The sequence below is a fragment of the Artemia sp. Qi Xiang Cuo genome, chromosome 5, assembly GCF_049724085.1.
Source record: "Artemia sp. Qi Xiang Cuo chromosome 5, ASM4972408v1, whole genome shotgun sequence".
In the NCBI taxonomy this organism is placed as follows: domain Eukaryota; kingdom Metazoa; phylum Arthropoda; class Branchiopoda; order Anostraca; family Artemiidae; genus Artemia; species Artemia sp. Qi Xiang Cuo.
The window spans coordinates 2,389,848-2,407,567 of NC_142798.1; the positions used below are offsets into that span (position 1 = coordinate 2,389,848).

The 17,720-nt window shown below is 36.6% G+C and overlaps 1 protein-coding gene across 1 annotated transcript in view; it reads left to right on the forward strand.

Moving 5' to 3' along the window:
- LOC148951714 (uncharacterized) overlaps nt 1-17,720 on the forward strand; it is a 111,754-nt gene that overhangs the window by 14,795 nt on the left and 79,239 nt on the right. The window lies entirely within an intron of this gene.

A 17,720-nucleotide genomic window follows, 5' to 3' on the forward strand; every position in this document is an offset into this window, starting at 1 on the left:
TTTTTTTGTGTTCATGTGTTAGTTTTTGTGTGTGTGTGTGTGTGTGTGTGTGTTATTTTTTGTGTGTGTATGTTTTGGTGTGTGTGTGTGTGTGTGAGTTTTCGTGTGTGTGTGTGTGTGTGTAATTTTTTTGTTTGATTTTTTGTTTTATTTTTGTAGATCATTTATTTTTTTGTGTTATTTTTATTTTTATTTTTCTTGTGTATTTTTGTTTTTGTATGTTTTTGTGTGTTTTTAAGTTTTTTTGTGTGTGTAAGTTTTTGCGTGTTCGTGTTATTTTTCGTGTGTGTGTGTGTGTATTTTTTCGTGTGCTTTTAAGTTTTTGTGTGTGTAAGTTTTGTCGTGTGTTTGTAAGTTTTCGTGTGTGTATGTGTATGTTTTGTGTGTGTGTGTGTGTGTAAGTTTTTGTGGGTGTGTTTTTTATTTTTTTTGTGTTCATGTGTTATTTTTTGTGTATGTGTGTGTGTGTAAGTTTTTGTGTGTGTGTAAGTTTTGGCGTGTGTGTGTGAGATTTCTTCTGTTTGTGTGTTTTATTTTTTTGTGTGTGTGTGTGTGTGTGTGTAAGTTTTTGTGTGCATTTAAGTTTTTGTATGCATGTAAGTTTTCGTGTGCATGTGTAAGTTTTTGTGTGCTTCCCAAATCATAATTTTCTGAAAGGACACACCTATGAAAGGCTAAGAAATCTAGCTTAGAAAAGTCAAAATTAGCAAATTAACCATCCCAAATCATAGGTTTCAGTCAACACCCACCTACGAATGGCTATGAAATCCTGCTCAGAAAAGTCAAAAAATAACAACCCTGTGTAAGTTTTTGCGTGTGGGTGTATGTTTTTTTGTGTGTGTTTTTTTTTTTGTTTGTTTGTTTGTTATCGGGTGTGTTTTTATGCGTTTTCGTGTGTGTGTTAGTTTTCTTGTGTGTGTGTATTTGTTTTTGTGTGTTTGTTTGTTTTTGTGTGTTTGTGTTTTTTTTTTTGTGTGTGTGTGTGTGTGTGTGTAAGTTTTGGCGTGTGGGTGTTATTTTTTGCGTGTGTGTGTTATTGTTCATGTGTGTGTGTGTGTAAGTTTTTGTGTGTGTGTGTGTAAGTTTTTGTGCGTGTGAGTTAGTTTTTGTGTGTGTGTGTATTATTTTTTTTGTATAATATCTTGAGTTTTTATATTATTCTGTTTGTGTTTTTTTTCTGTTTTTGTGTGATTTTTTTTGTTTGTGTGTGTGTTTGTGTATTTTTTTGTGTGTGTGTTATTTTTTGTGTGTGTGTGTGTGTTAGTTTTTGTGTGTGTGTGTGTGTGTGTTTTTAAGTTTTTGTGTGAATTTAATTTTTTGTGTTCATGTAAGTTTTAGTGTGCATGTGTAAGTTTTTGTGTGATTAACAAATAATAATTTTCTGAAAGGACACAACTATGAAAGGCTAATAAGTCTAGCTCAGAAAGGTCAAAAATATCAAATTATCCATAACTAATCTTAGGTTTCAGTAAACATACACCTACGAATGGCTATAAAATCGTGCTCAGAAATATAAAAAAATATCAACCAACACTCCCACAAATCGGAGTTGTCAGACATCACACACATATGATAGAATCATAAATCTTTGTATAACAATTAGGAAATATAATATTACATATAAAAAATAATAGTTTTCATACAACACTCAAATATGAACGTCTAAGAAACATAGCTCAGAAAAGTCAAAAATAGCAAACTAGTCATCCCAAACTATATGTTTCAGACAACAAACACCTATGAAAGGCTAAGAAATCCAGCTCATAAAGGTCAAAAGTATCAATCCATACACCCCAAATCATAGGTTTCAGACACAACACACCTATGAAAGACTAAGAAATCCAGCTCAGAAAATCCTGAAATAGCAACCAACACATCCCAAATCATAGGTTTAAGACACCACACACCTAGGAAAGACTAAAAAATCCGGTTATGAAAAGTCGGAAATAGCAAATTACACCTCCCAAACTCTTGGTTTCAGACAACATACACCTACGTAATACTAGAAAACCTTAGCTCAGAAAAGCCTGAAATAGCAAACTACACATTCCAAATCATAATTTTCTGACAACACACACCTATGAAAGACTAAGAAATCCAGCTCAGAAAAGTCGAAAATACCAAACTAACCATCCCAAATCATTGGTTTCATTCAACACACACCTACTAATGGCTATGAAATCCTGCTCAGAAAAGTAAAAAAATAGCAGCCCTCACACCCCAAATCATAGGTTTCAGACACCACACACCTACGAAAGACTCAGAAATCCGGTTATGAAAAGTCGGAAATAGCAAATTACATATCCCAAATCATAGGTTTCAGACACTACACACCGATGAAAGACTAAGAAATCCAACTCAGAAAAGCCCGACATAGTAATTTACATATCAAATAAAATTAGTTTCAGACATCATTCAACTACTAAATACTAAGAAACCTTAGCTCAGAAAAGTCTGAAATAGCCAAGTACTCATCCCAAACCCGAAGTTTCAGACAACAAACACCTATGAGTGACTAAGAATCCTAGCTCTGAAAAATCCAAAAAGCAAACTACACCTCCCAAATCATAATTTTCTGAATGGATACACATATGATAGGCTAAGAAATCTAGCTCAGAAAAGTCAAAAATAGCAAATTAACCACCCCAAATCATAGGTTTCAGTCAACACACACCTAAGAATGGCTATGAAATCCAGCTCTGACTAGTAAAAAAAATAGCGATCTACCCATCCCACCTCATTGGTATCAGAGACAACATACCTACAAAAGACTAAGAAATCCGGGTATGAAAATTCGGAAATGTCAAACTACAAATCACAAATCATAGGAAACATAGAACACACGCCTACGAAAGACTAAGAAACCTAGCTCAGAAAAGTCAAAAATAGCAAACTAGTCATCCCAAACTATAGGTTTCAGACAACAAACACCTATGAAAGGCTAAGAGATCCAGCTCAGAAAAGTCAAAAGTAGCAATCCACCCATCCCAAATCATAGGTTTCAGAGAACACACACCTATGAAAGACTAAGAAATCCAGCTCAGAAAAGTCAAAAATAGCAAACCACATATCCCAAATCATCGGTTTCAGTCAACACACACCAACGAAAGACTAGGAAACCTAGCTCAGAAAAGTCAAAAATAGCAAACTATTCATCCCAAACTATTTGTTTCAGACAACATTCACCTACGAAATAATAGAAAACCTTAGCTCAGAAAAGTCTTAAATAGCAAACTATACATCCCAAATCATAATTTTCTGACAACTCATACATATGAAAGGCTAAAAAACCTAGCTCAGAAAAGTTCAAATAGCAAACTACACATCCCAAATCATAAGTTTCAGACAACACTCACCTACGAAAGACTAAGAAATCCAACTCATGAAAGTCAAAAATAGCAAACTAAATATCCCAAATCATAAGTTTCACTCAACACACACCAACGAAAGGCTAAGAAACCTAGCTCATAAAAGCCTGAAATAGCAAACTACTCATCCCAAACTATTGGTTTCAGACAACATTCACCTAGGAAATACTAGGAAACCTTAGCTCAGAAAAGCCTGAAGTAGCAAACTACACATCCCAAATCATAGGTTTCAGACAACACACATCAACTAAAGAGGGGTGCTGGGGGAGAGCATTTGTGGGTGTGTGGGTCCCTTGTGGGTGGGTGGTCGTTTGGGAGCTGGGGGGGCCTTTGGGGGACGGGGGTTTGGGGTTGGGGGGCCGGGGTTGGGCATTGGGGGGTCTGGGTGGGCCTTTGGGGGGCCGGGAGGGCCTTTGGGTGCCAGGGGGACATTTGGGGACCGGTGGAGGGCCTTTGGGACCCCGTTGGTCCTTTGGGAGTTCAATGTGATTTTGGGGGGCCCGGGGATGGCATTTGGGGGTCTGGGTGGGCCTTTGGGGCGCCGGTGGCCCTTTGGGAGCTTGGGGGGCCTTTGAGTGTCCGGGGGGGGCAGTTGGGGGCCTGGGGGAAATTTGGGGACAGGTGGAGGGCCTTTGGGAGCTTGGGGGGCCTTTGCGGACCGGGGGGCTTCCTTCGAGGTTTGGGTAGGAGGATTGGAACCCTTTGGGGTTGGGTTAGAGGACCTCACAACACTGTTGAAATGAAATTTGTGTATTATAACGACCACAGAGTTTCACCATTAAATTCTCTTCTAAAATCTCTTCAAAAATCTTCTTTTAAAATGTCTCTATCTGTTTCACCGAAATAGCTCCATAACCTGTCTAAAACGGTTTCGCCCAAATAATCCCTAAACGTAAATTCAGCGTGTTCCTTTGTTATTGGCATCTCTGCGCTAACGCATTTCAAATTAATATGAAACCTTTTCGCGCGCTAAAACAATTCATCGCTAAGATGTTTCTTGCCTAATTGTTTCCATGGCCTTTGGTTATTAATATCCCTTGGAGTTCGACCAGTAGAACTGTTCCCGAGGCAAAGACATTAATGATTTGGATCTATTCCTGGAGAAATGTTTCTAGGCAAAAATTTTTAAAGTCTGACAGATGATGTCATTGATTGATTGATCTGTCAAGAAAGGGGAAATTAATTTGTTGTTTCTAAGGGGAATTATTGATTTACGATAGGTGAATTGAGGTCGACAGCACAGGTGTTCCCAGGTCGATGTTGTTGTTGTTGTAAGTGCACGCTCTCAGCGAATGTCAAGGTCGATGTTGTTGTTGTTGACACACTTTGATTACGCAATCAAGTTCTCGGAAATTCACTTCCCCCTCGAGTCCTAGATCAAAAACATTGTTCCCGTTAGAATTCAATGCGCATGTGCAACCTTCGTTCCGGAGCTATTACACATAGAAACATCAAATAAATCGACCTTGGAAAAAAGAGGTCATTGACCCCATTACGTAATCATTCTCCCTAGGGAGGCTCTGCCCTTATTTGGACTCCCGTCAGCATTAAAAATGCCGACAGGACCACGTGGTTCTATGCCCATATATGGTGTAGGGTCACGAGTCGGACCCCCTCCTCTACTGGTACCTTTTCGAAGTTTATACCTTCTATTTGGATATGCATGGGTGCAATGCTGATTTACAAAGCTTTAGTCTTAGGAGCGTTGACGTGAAATCCGAACTATTCAGCTTTCTTCGCGACTTAGTTAACTACATAGGGCTGTGACTTATTGTGTCTGCCACTAACGCTACTGAGACGATGACTTTGACTCCTGCTACAAATTTTACTGCTACAGTTACTGCTACTTCTACTACGGGCTGGTGTATCCCCCAGGAAAATTCCTTCCCTTGGAAAATTTCCTCCTGGAAAACTCCCCCTTACAGAGGAAAATTAACCGGTAAAATTCCGCCCCATGGAAAAATTCGCCCGTGGAATATTTCCCCCTGAAAAATAGCCCCTGCAGAAAATCCTCACCCACAGAACATTTCCCCAGGAAAATCCCCCCTGGAAAATTCCCTCAAGTGCAAAATTAAGCAGACACAGAGAAAGTGCAAAATAGGTACCACATAATGTCGATCAGATGCCCTAAGGGATAACAAAAAGACTAATTATAAAAAAAAATTCTGGAACACGGGCTGGCTGGTCTCCAAATACTTTTGACTTGGAAAAAAAAGAACTAGAACTCTCAATTTCCGATCTAATGAGCATCCTCTGAACCTGCAATGACCTTGAGGGAGAGGTTGGGGATGAGGAAGGGGGAGCCCTCTCCTAACCATAAAAATTATGCTCATTTTAGGTTTTAATGTTAATTTTTACTGCCATAATAGCAACGCAGACCAGAAATATTCCTGGAAATCAAGAGGTACTATGTATCAATTTTTACCTCCACCCCACCCCCGTTCCTTAAAATAAATTCTGTTTTTGTCTGAAGGCTCAATGAGAGCAAGGATGTTTTGGCAGTAAAATGCTCCCCTTGAGGCAACTGTCCCCCTCCCTTACTGCAAAACAATCAGAGAAGCCAACTGTAGAGGTTTCAAGCTCTCATCTACAAGTATTTGGAATTTGTATTTTTTGCCAAAGAAAGATCATGAATATGTGTTGTTTCTTGTGTTTTTTTTGTTTCCCCAAAGGATGATCGCATCAAACCAAGGGTCCTAGAAGATAGGGAGAGTGTTCATTCGAAATAAATTAATAGTTTCAGTGCCTTTTTAAGTGACTAAATAGAATGGAGAGCAACTAGCCCCCTTCCCATGCCTTTTACCCCAAAAACATCGGAAGGAAATTTTGAGATAGCCATTTGTATCATCATAATTGAAAGATCCAATAAATATGCCTCTGGGGATGACATGCGCTCCCCTAGGGAACGAAGTGTAAGTTTTGCAGCTTGTTTATTGTTTACAGATAGTATTTTTTATTGGAAAACATACGAAGAATTTTCGTGGGGGAGGGGGGGGGGTCTTCGGGTGGTAGGGATTTCCAAGGAAAGAATTCCCAATGGGAAGCAAATTTTCTGGTAGGAATTTCCATGAACTCATATAGAGAATTTCTTTTATTTTTCTTTCTTTCTCTTTGGATGCACGATTTTGCATATGGAGAGGATGTTACGGGAGAATTGTCCGGGGAAAATTTTCAGCGCGGATCAAATTGTCAGGCGGCATGTTTCCTTGGTAAAATGTGGGCAACGTCCGTAAGGGTTCTGAAGGACGATACCTCCCTTCTTATTCCAAGGGTTTTATTCCATTAATTTTTTTCCGATTGGCTACAAAAGAGGCTTGTTAAATGTGATCAATAAATCTAAAATCTGGTCATTTTGAAACCCCTTAGGACATCTGATGGACATTTCGAGGTAATTATTTTGTACTTTCTCTGTGGCTGCTAATTTTGCCTGTGGGGTATTTTTCGTTGGGGTGGGAGAATTTCCCGGCGGGAATTTTCCTTGGGGGGGGGGGATTTCCCGTGGGGGAATTTTCTCTTGGGGGATTTATGAGGGAAACATTTTGGGGTAAACGCCTAGAACGACTTGCTTATACTACTACCAAAGACACCACTGCTAATACTACCGCTGCTGCTACTACTACTAGCATTACTATTACCACCACAACTACTGCTACTACTACTGTTAGTACTTAGGACTGCATGTAATGCTATTACGATTACTTGCGGCTGTGATTACTTGTGACTTCTAACTGAAAATTGTTTCCAGGCAAATTACAACATCATATTTACGTGTCAAAATTATATTTACATATTATATTTACAAGCGCATAGCATCAATGCTTATCACTTAGACGATTGAATTGAGGGATGTAAAGCTTATTCAGTCCCTCAATATTTTATCTTAAAATTGTGCAATAAAGGCCACTTTTTCACAAGAAAATGCTGCTCTAACCTCGATATTGTGTCTGTTAATACAGATTTCCCACAACGAGTTGCATCATGATTCTTTGACGAACAAATCGACAAAATATGACAGCTTAATTATAGGTATCGACTATGATCTGAGAATTAACCTCAAAAGTAAACCACAGCGATAAGCCTGTGTAATCACCAGCCACGTATGAAACTATTACAAACAGAAGGCCTATTTTTTGTAGGCTAAACAGAACTGAATCAGTTTTTAGAAGCAGTACAAATTAATAAGATTGAATAGCCCTTCTTTCAATAGCTGGTATTCTCAATTCTATGTAATGAGTTCTACCCGAGTTCAGGGAAGAGTTTAAAGGTGGAAAGAGGCTGGTCAGTTGTTTTTGGTGGTGTTTAGTTTAAGAAATGGTTTTCAGAAGAAAATTTCAATGAAAAATAAAGACCCATTCGAAAACCCAAGAGGACCAGAAATAAAATCGATGAAGGAACAGAAATTGACAACAATGAATTAATGAAAGCCAATAAATAGAAATTAAAATGAATAAGTACATAAAATGGAAATACAACAGATGATGAATAAAGACAGATATGAATAAACAAATTCTAAAAAGAGTTAAAAATGCAAGTGAAGCTTAAGACGAACAGATATTACTCTAAAAAGAAATACAATTACCATTCTATGGCATACTATAGGCTCTATGAAACCGAGTATCATTTGGGTTTTACTGAAAACAATTTATACTTGGAGGATTATAGTTTTATTTTCACAGCGCCCAAAACAACAAGGCTAAACAAAGCTTCAAAAAGGAAGTCCTTATCCCATCCTTCTCAGACCCTTTAAACGGCTTGAGTGTCATTTGCTTTTTTCTAAACCGATATGTTTTCTAAACAGGTTGGTTTTTAATAGATAGAACGTTGACAAAATAATTCACAAAAATAGTGAATTATTATTTATTATTATTTAATAAGGTATCAGAATTTACAAAGTTATTTTTGTATTTATTTTGTTCATTATCATTTAATAACGTTCCATCAATTACAGTTTTTCATAAGATATTATAAGCTAATAATTATGACTTCTATAAAATTAATTAGATGCGAAGAAAAAGATTAAAATTATACTGATTCTTTTTCTTGGTATTAACTAAAATATATTTATTTTTGTTTATTTGTTTTTACTAAGATCCACCAAAAACCATAAGTTAAATACGTTCTAAGACCACAGTTGTTATACATTACGTTTGACAAAACAATTGGTAAAATATAAATAAAAAAAAAGAAAACAAGAAAACGAGGGCAATTTCAGTGAGCGGACCAAAAGTATGTAAAAAATGAAAATCAGATATTTTGGCAAGGACCTCTGCCAAATCGTATTAAGCGTTCACAAAAAAAAGAAAAAGAAAAGATAGGGATATTCCACTAGAGCCTCCAGTGCCTGCTGTTAGGGAACTTGTACTGAATTGAAAGACACTATGTCCATCCATCTATCCAAGGCTGTCAAAAGAGTTTATCTACAATATCTCAGGAACGACCAATGGTATTAAGTTGAAAATTTCAGGGCTACTACCAATACTACTATTGTTACAGCTACCACTGCTAATACTACTAATGTTGTTACTACTACTAGTTTTACTATTGTCACTACTACTACTACTTCTGTGGATCGGAAAAACAAGTTTTTTGCCCATTTTATTTCAAGATGGTGGGGAGCATGCCACGCAAAATGCTTTGACATTTGGCTCCTCCTAGTTCGAGGATTTGCAGTGGTAAGTTTGAAACTTATTAGGAGCAAAAGATTCTTGCCCCATTTTCAAACCCCCCTTCCACAACAAAATATATGATATTTTTGATAAGAGAATGATCAATAAAAGATTTGAGATACTGGTAATCACCAAAATCATAAATCATCGATAAGCTTCAGCATTAATCAATCTTCTTGGATTAGAGGTAAATCTTTCCAAGACATTATGGATAATTACTTTTTGTTTGACTTTCATTCTGTCATTCCAGCTGTTTAGTTCCAGCTTTTTCAACACTCTACCTTTTATCAGCTGTTTTTTGACCATCTACCTTTTTTCAACTGCTTTTCAACCACATCTAGTGTGAATTTGAAGTTCTAGGGGGGACGGGGCAGCTGCCTTCTCTGCCCCCTATTCCGTACGCCCATGCTTCATAGAGGACAAAATTCTTATGAACATAGGGTGTACAGTTGAGCATTTTCTCAAAATTCAAATTTATTTACCCCTATGAAAATTCAGAAATGCTTTATAAATGCAAAATGTGCTTGATTATTTTCTATTAATGGAAATTTGCATTAATGACAAAGTTGTATTAACGAAAATTGAAAAAAATGTGTTTGCTTATCATATATTAATGAAAATTTGTCTAAGTATATGAAGACTATACAGGAAACAAGATACGTGAACGGGCAAAAAGATGATATTAACTAACTCTTTAACCAGAAAGTGGATTCTCCAGGCTAAAGAAAGCATTGGTAAAAATTTACTACATATTAGACTAATCGTTTGATTGTTTGAAATGAATCTATGTATATAGAATCAAATGTATGTGTGTCTGTTTGTTTGTGCCTCCTGTATGACTTATTTTTCTGTTTATTCGATCACCAAAACACTTTAAGAACTTCTTGAGTACAATATTGCGAAGGTTTTAGGTATAAAATACCCCAAAAGCCTCTCTTAATATTTTTCACACTGACTGAAATTAGAGACCCTTCAACACAAATCGTTGGCGGCTCTTTATGTAAATTATTAGCATTTTCTGAATATTCAATATAGGCCTCTAACAAACTGTCATCTAACAAACTTCCAAAGTTATAAAATTTTGTTTTTAGTATACTTTCTGAATTTGGGGTTCAAAAATGTTTTTCAGGTTTAAAAACAATGCCATTGCTTTACATGTTGGGAAAAATTTCCATGGAATTGTTGGAGGGAATTCATTAAAATGAATTTGATTTCCGTATATTTTCCCAATTCTTTGCACATGAGCTTAAAAAAAATAATTACGAAATTTAGAGAAAAATACGGTAAACTAAAAGTTTATTCAGTCTGGGATTAAACTTATTGAGAGAACATGACAGTTAAAAAAAAAACCACGTTCAAGTTTATTGGTTAAGTGCATTATTAGGTTTTTTGATATATGGACTCGATTCCTCGATAAAAAAAAGTATTTATGGGGGGGGAGGGGGGGGAGGGATTTTCCCCGGTGGGGTGAGGGATCTTCAGGGACAGGAAATGTTCATGAAGGGGACTCTTTGGGAGGAATTTTTCAAATGTGGTACTATTAAATTTAAAAATGCGATTATTATCAATACGATGGATGAATTTTCTGCGGGGGGGATTTCCCCGACGGATAATTGTTTGGAGGGGGAATCTTCCGTGGGGGAATTTTTCTTGGAGGGGGCGCAGGGAGAATTTTATCGCTTGAATGTATTATAGTGTTTTCGATTTATGGATTCGATTCCCCAATGAAGCGGAATTTTTGGGAATAATGCTCCACGGGGATGGAGTATTTTGCACCGGGATGAAATCTCAGGGGGAGTCTTCCTTGGAGGGTAAATTTCCCACAAGAGGGATTTTACGTGGGGGAATTTTCCGGGGGAATTTTGAATGAATTTCCTTTCTTTTCAGGTTTAAGCAATATGCGACGAGTAAGCTAGCATTTAAACAAGAACAAAGATATTCCTGAAGGTTGGAGTTGTTTTTTTTGTTTTTTTTTTCTGTTGTGACAAGAAAAAAAATAATTTAAAATGTAGTTGTTTTCAGCAAAATACAAACAACAGTCAAATAGTTAGAGAGGTAAATGTGGCTTTAGCTTCATTCTTATTCAGAAATAATTTATGTTCGTTTTATCAGGTTCGTGTCATCCATGGTATAATCTGATATTTCTCAGTTTGTCTTGGTTATTCATTTCAATTTTCATTTATTTTAATTTTCATTTATTCATCCATAGTAATTTATGCTTGTTGTAGGCTTTACTTTATGACTTTATTTAAACTTGACTTTATTTAAAATTTGTGCTTTTTAAAATTTCTCAAATTATTGTTTTACTTTCTCCTAAAATAAAAGAAGAATTTTAAATACAAACGTTAAGGAAAGAGATAAAATGGAGAAAAAGAACACAAAAATACCAGCGTACACTATTAGAGGCAGTGCTCTTGTAAAAAAAAGTGCCGCTTAAATAGAAAACCATATGTATACAAAGAATTATTTGTTAAGTTTCTTCCCCGACATAGAGAAGACTTTTTAGAAGACTCATTTAACTCTGAATTGAAAGCTCTAATTCCCGTTTAAAAGTGTAAAAAGTACATGACCTCTTTTAGCTTCTCAAGACATCTGACCATAATTTTAATAAATAAAAAAAACAAGTTCTTTTAACTGAAAGTAAGGAACGACGTTAAAACTTAAAACGAACAGAAATTATTCCGTATATGAAAGGGGCTGTCCCCTCCTCAACGCCTCGCTCTTTACGCTAAAGTTTGACTATGTCTCACAGCTTTATTTTTTAAAACAATAAAACACTTTAGCGTAAAGAGCGAGGCATTGAGGAGGGGACAGCCCCTTTCATATACGGAATAATTTGTGTTCGTTTTAAGTTTTAACTTCGTTCCTTTCTTTCAGTTAAAAAAACTTGTTTTTTTTTATTTAATTTGTGAACGTTTTTGAATTAATGCAGGTTTTGATTTTGGCTCACCTTGCATGAAAAATTACAACAAAATTTGCATATTAATTTTACTTTTATTTGGTTAAATGGCTTTGTCGAAACTTGTTTAATTTTATTTACGAACGTTTTTATTAGTAATAAATATTCCGAACTTACGAATTAACTTACGTAACGAACTTCTACATTCATATATTTTTAATACGTATATTAGGGGATTTGCCCCCTAGCCAATACCTTGCTCTTTAAGCTAAAGTTCGAATTTTATTCAGATTCTTTAAAAATGACCGCTTAATCAAAAAGGCCGTTGCTTAGAATAAATAGCTCTTACGAAACTACTAAAAAATCTTTGGCTTAAAGAGCGAGGTATTGACTAGGGCGTGAACCAAATCATGTATGTAATATTTTCTGTTCGTTTAAAGTTTTGATGTTGCTGCTGTTGCAGCTGAAAAACTTGTTTTTTTTTATATTTAATTACTGATCTTTTTTTAAATAATGCTGGGAAGTCCGGCGTCCCCTTCATAGCAATGTCCCTTCCCCCATGAAAACTTCCTTCATGGAAAGATTCTCCCACATAACCCCCGACCAACACCCCCCCCACTACCAGAAAAAATCTCCCCTGATAACGTCTTTATACTTCCCAATAACCAATGCTATATGTTATTATTGGGTAAAGTTCATAACTTTCAGCCCTTCCCCCTAGGAACTTCGGGGTATTAAGTCATCATAAAAGACATACTTATAATATTTTCGAACATGCTGAACAAAATGGCTATCTCAAAATTTTGATCGGGTGACTTTCGGAAAAAATGAGCGTGGGAGGGGGCCTAGTTGCCCTCTATTTTTTTGGTCACTTAAAAAGGGCACTAGAACTTTTAATTTCCGTTCGAATGAGCCCTCCCACGATATTCTAGGACCACTGGGTCGATACGATCACCCCTGGGAAACAGAAATATAAAAAAACGAAAAATAAACACGCACCCGTGACCTTTGTTCTAGCAAAAATTACCAAATTCCACATTTTTGTAGATAAGAGCTTGACGCGTCTACACTAGGATTCTCTGACACGCTGAATATGATGGTGTGATTTTCATTAAGGTTCTATAACTTTTAAGGGGTCTTTCCCCCTTTTTTCGAAAATCAGCCAAATATTCTCAGGCACTTAACTTTTGATGGGTTGGACTAAACTTGATGAAAATTATATATTTGAAATCAGCATTAAAATTTAATTCTTTTGATGTATCTATTTGTATCAAAATACCGTTTTCTAGAGTTTCGGTTGCCATTGAGCCGGGCGCTCCTTACTTACAGTTTGTTACCAGTTTACCACGAACTGTTTGATACAACCATTCTGTTCAACGTAGCCAAAGTACCAAAAATATGGCCCAGGAGATGAACTGCATCACAAAAAGCCATGGGTAAGGACCGTAAATAATATGAATTGTTAGTTTGTTACACATAGCTTTTATAATCTAAAAAGAGGGTTTTTTTAATATCCACTGTGTGATTGGCTCTGAACTTTCAGGGATCATCAATTTCGTCAAAAGGATCAAACTTTTATTGAGGGAGAAGGAGGGTGTCAGGGGTGTGTAATGGTCTAGAAACTCTTTTATGATTCTTCAGTTTGATATTTTCAGCCTTATATCCTTAGTAAACCCTAATGTACACAACAGAATTCCAGGGAATAGTCTGGCATCTTCCCCCAAAACAAAATGGGGCCGAAACGTTCCAATAAGCTTTTCAGATCGGTTCAAAAATTAGATAATTTAAGCATTTCGTCTAAGGGAAACAAAATACAGAAACAAAAACGGACAAAACATTAGTTCCCCTGAAACAGGGCCCAACAAAGGATCAGAGACAAAATACTTTTTACAACTGGAGGTTGTCCGATTATCCGAAATACTTTTTTTTTTTTTATTTGGAAGGGGTCGTCGGTAAAACTTGCAAGGAGACTGATTTGATTGAAGAGGGAAGTTTTATTTACAATTTTTAACACCAACAGTGATAGGTGGACCATGAGTCTCCCTCTTGTACCCTTTTCTGGGGGGGGGGGGGTGAATTGAAAGACAACATTTGTATCCAGGTAGTTGAAAAAGAAATCTAGGAAATTACGGAAATAGCTCGTGGATGTAGTTTAAACTTTCGGGTACCATTAGAAGAAGGAAGGAAGAACGGTGGGAAAATTGGAATTCAAATTTTGTGTCGGGAGTGGAGCAGGGGGACTTCAAGTTTCATATTAGAGGGAGGGGTTAAATTTTTTCCTCCAATGGTCAACCCGAATGATTTTTTTATTTTGAGCTGCAATTGGACTTATAATCTATTGGCGGTCAAATAGCGAAGGAAATAGAAAGACGATATAATAATAATAATTATTTATTTATTATCCACAAAAACATCGTATAGTAAGTATTAGAATTTGGATTAGAAAGAAATTAAATACACACAACAAATACAAAACATACAAAAAACGAAAAAGATGAACTATAAAAAATATTTAACTAAACAATTACGTGGAGAAAGTCGATCAAGATCAGTGCTTGAGAGCTTCCTATGTATCTTTTCCAACTTTAATGTTATGTCATGTATATCATATTTATTAATTAAAATCCGGTTGCGTGTCCAAGGAGGAATGAAAAGTAGAAACTTAAAGTATGTGAAATAAGTGCTCAGGATTCCTTTTCTCAGAATGGTGAAAATAGGTATATGTACGATCACAATAGGTCGAGTAGAGTTTCACCATCCCCCGTCTTTTGTGATTCCCTCGATTGGGGATAATTATCGTGTATCCAAACTGTATTCTTTTAAAAATATCCGAAAATACCAAGAAGAAATTTTTACAAGCACGCCAGAAAGGTAACTTTTAAAAAGAATATGTGACAAAATGCCACCTTGTCTTACACCTCTTTTAGCTTTAATAATAGTAGTTGGAGAAGATTTCAAACTAAGGAAAGAATTAGAATGCCAATACCACAGAAGCAGAATAACTGGAAAGTTAACAACTGAATAAAGGGAACAGAAAAGCTGGGAGGGGGTTACACTCTCAAATGTTATCTAAAGATGTAAAGCACAAATATAAATTCCGTTACTGTTAGAATTATTATCCAAAACAAGAGATGCTAAATAGTATGAAGATACTGACAACCCACCCCAGGCCAAAAACCAAACTCGTTCTCTCCTTCATTGGTGCTATAAGCTAGGTCGGGAAGAACTATACATTCAAATAATTTACTTATATTTAAAGAAACAGTAATGCTTGTCAGGTTATCAAAATAACCTATCTGCAATAAGTTAGAAAAAACTTTGAAGATAAAACTATAGGGAGGTCACTTTTTCTGAAGTAAAAACATGAAAACGTTTAAATTTCAATTGGGAGTTGGTGCAGATAATGGGTAGAATTATTTTGAATAAGATTTGCCAATAAATTTGGTACTTTAAGCCCCAGTGGGACCAGAATATATTTGCGGTGAAATAGTCATGTAAATTTAAGAATACTCTATTTACCCAGATTAACAAAATAGGACGTCTGTAATATCCATGGAGAAGCTTGGAATTTTGAGCTGATACTTTTAGGAAACGTTGGGGGTCCTCTGTACCCCCCGCACTCCCAACCCTTTAGACCAAAACAGACTGAGAATTCATTCCTAAGCTTCAACATTACACCCATTAGCAATTTGGTGAAAGAAGCTCTTCTGTACCAAAAATAAGGATTGTTTTGAAATGAAAACAGCCCAAGTCTTTTTTCCAGATCATTTAGGACATTTAGTATTTTGGTTCATCCCAAGTACCTTGACAGTGAGTGTTTTTGATCATTCAAGACCAAAAGACTAAAAGACTTGTGAGGCACAAGAACGGAGCCTTGTGTTTTGTATCTCCCATTGAGTGGAAAACCACATTCATAAGTTTCTTGGCCAGATGAACACTTATCCTGAAAACAGATTTGAAAATAACTTTAGATGTACTGTCAGCATCAACAAGAACATATAGACCGCTAAATATTTTCATTCAGAAAATGAATTCTGAAGGTTCGTAGTTTGTCTCTCATCTGTGGTGAAAACCCCCACGAACAAGGGCTTCTCTAAAATTTAAAACAAACAGAAATTATTACATATATGAGGGGGTTCCCCCCTAGTCAATACCCCCCTAGTCCGTTTAATTAGAATAGATAGCTCTTTTGAAAGAACTAAAAAAAAACTGTAGCGTAAATAGCTAGCTATTGACTAGGGGGCGAACCCTCTCACATACGTAATAATTTCTGTTCGTTTTAAGTTTTAATGTTGCTCCTTACGTTCAGTTGAAAAAACTTGTTTTTTTTATTTAATTTCTGATTGTTTTGTAAATAATGCTGGAAAATCCGGCACCCCCTTCATAGAATTGTCCCTTCCCCCAAGAAAACATCCTCTATGGAAACATCCTCCCACATAACCCCATCCTTTGATCTCCCCCCCACCCAAAAATACGTCCTTATAACATCTTTATAGTTCCCAATAACCAATGCTATATGTAAACAATGGGCAAAGTTCATAACTCGCAGCCCTTCTCCCGGGAAGCATCAGGGATTAAGTCATCCTCAAAGACATATCTATTAAATTTTCGAATATGCTGAAGAAAATGGCTATCTCAAAATTTTTGGCCAAGCTGCCCTCCAATTTTTTGGTTCACTTAAAAAGGGCACTAGAACTCTTAATTTTCGTTCGAATGAGACCTCTCACGATATTCTAGGACTACTGGGTCGATACGATCACCCCTGGAAAAAAACAACAACAAAACAAACAAATAATTACGCATCCGTGATCTTTCTTCTGGCAAAAAGTACAAAATTCATCATTTTTGCAGAGAGAAGCTTGAAAAACAACACAGTAGGGTTTTCTGTTACGCTGAATCTGATGGTATGATTTTAATTATCACTTTTATGGGGTGTTTCCCCCTTTTTTTCGAAAATACAGCAAATTTTTTCAGGCTCGTTACTTTTGATGGGAGTAGAGGAGGGGGTCCGACTCCCACGAGTACAAAATTCGGTTATCAAACGAACGTATCTCCCACGAGTACACCAAATAAGGGCATAGAGTCATTAGGGAGAACACGTGGCTAATGGGGTCATTGACCTCTTTTTCCAAGGTCGAGGTATTTGATGTTTCTATGTGTAATAGCTCCGGGGCGAAGGTTGCACATGCGCATTGAATTCTAACGGGAACGATGTTATTGATTGCGTAATCGAAGGGGAAGTGAATTTCCGAGAAATTGATTGCGTAATCGAGGGGGAAGTGAATTTCCGAGAAATTGATTTCTTAATCGATGGGGAAGTAGAAGTCCGAGAACTTGATTGCGTAATCGCAGGGGAAGTGAATGTTCGTGAAATTGATGTACGTCATCGAGGGGGGGAATTGTTGATCCACGAAGAGGAAATTAAGAAACAAACATGGCTTCTTTAATCTGTAATTTACATAATCGATGGGGGAATTAGTGATTCACGATCATGGGGACTTATGAAACAATATGATCGTAGAGTCCCTAGGGGGAAAGATTACGTAATGGGCTAAATGACCTCTTTTTTCCAAGGTCGATTTATTTGTTGTTTTTCTCGGCTAGCCTGCCCTGTGAACATGATTTACATAATCGCTAGGGGGCATTATTGATTATCGAAGAGGGACTTACGAAACAAACATGGCTACATTTTTTTTTGGCTAGCATAACCTGAGAACTTGATTTACATAAACGCTAGGGGAAATTATTGATTCACGAAGGGGAAATTAAGAAACAAACATGGCTTCA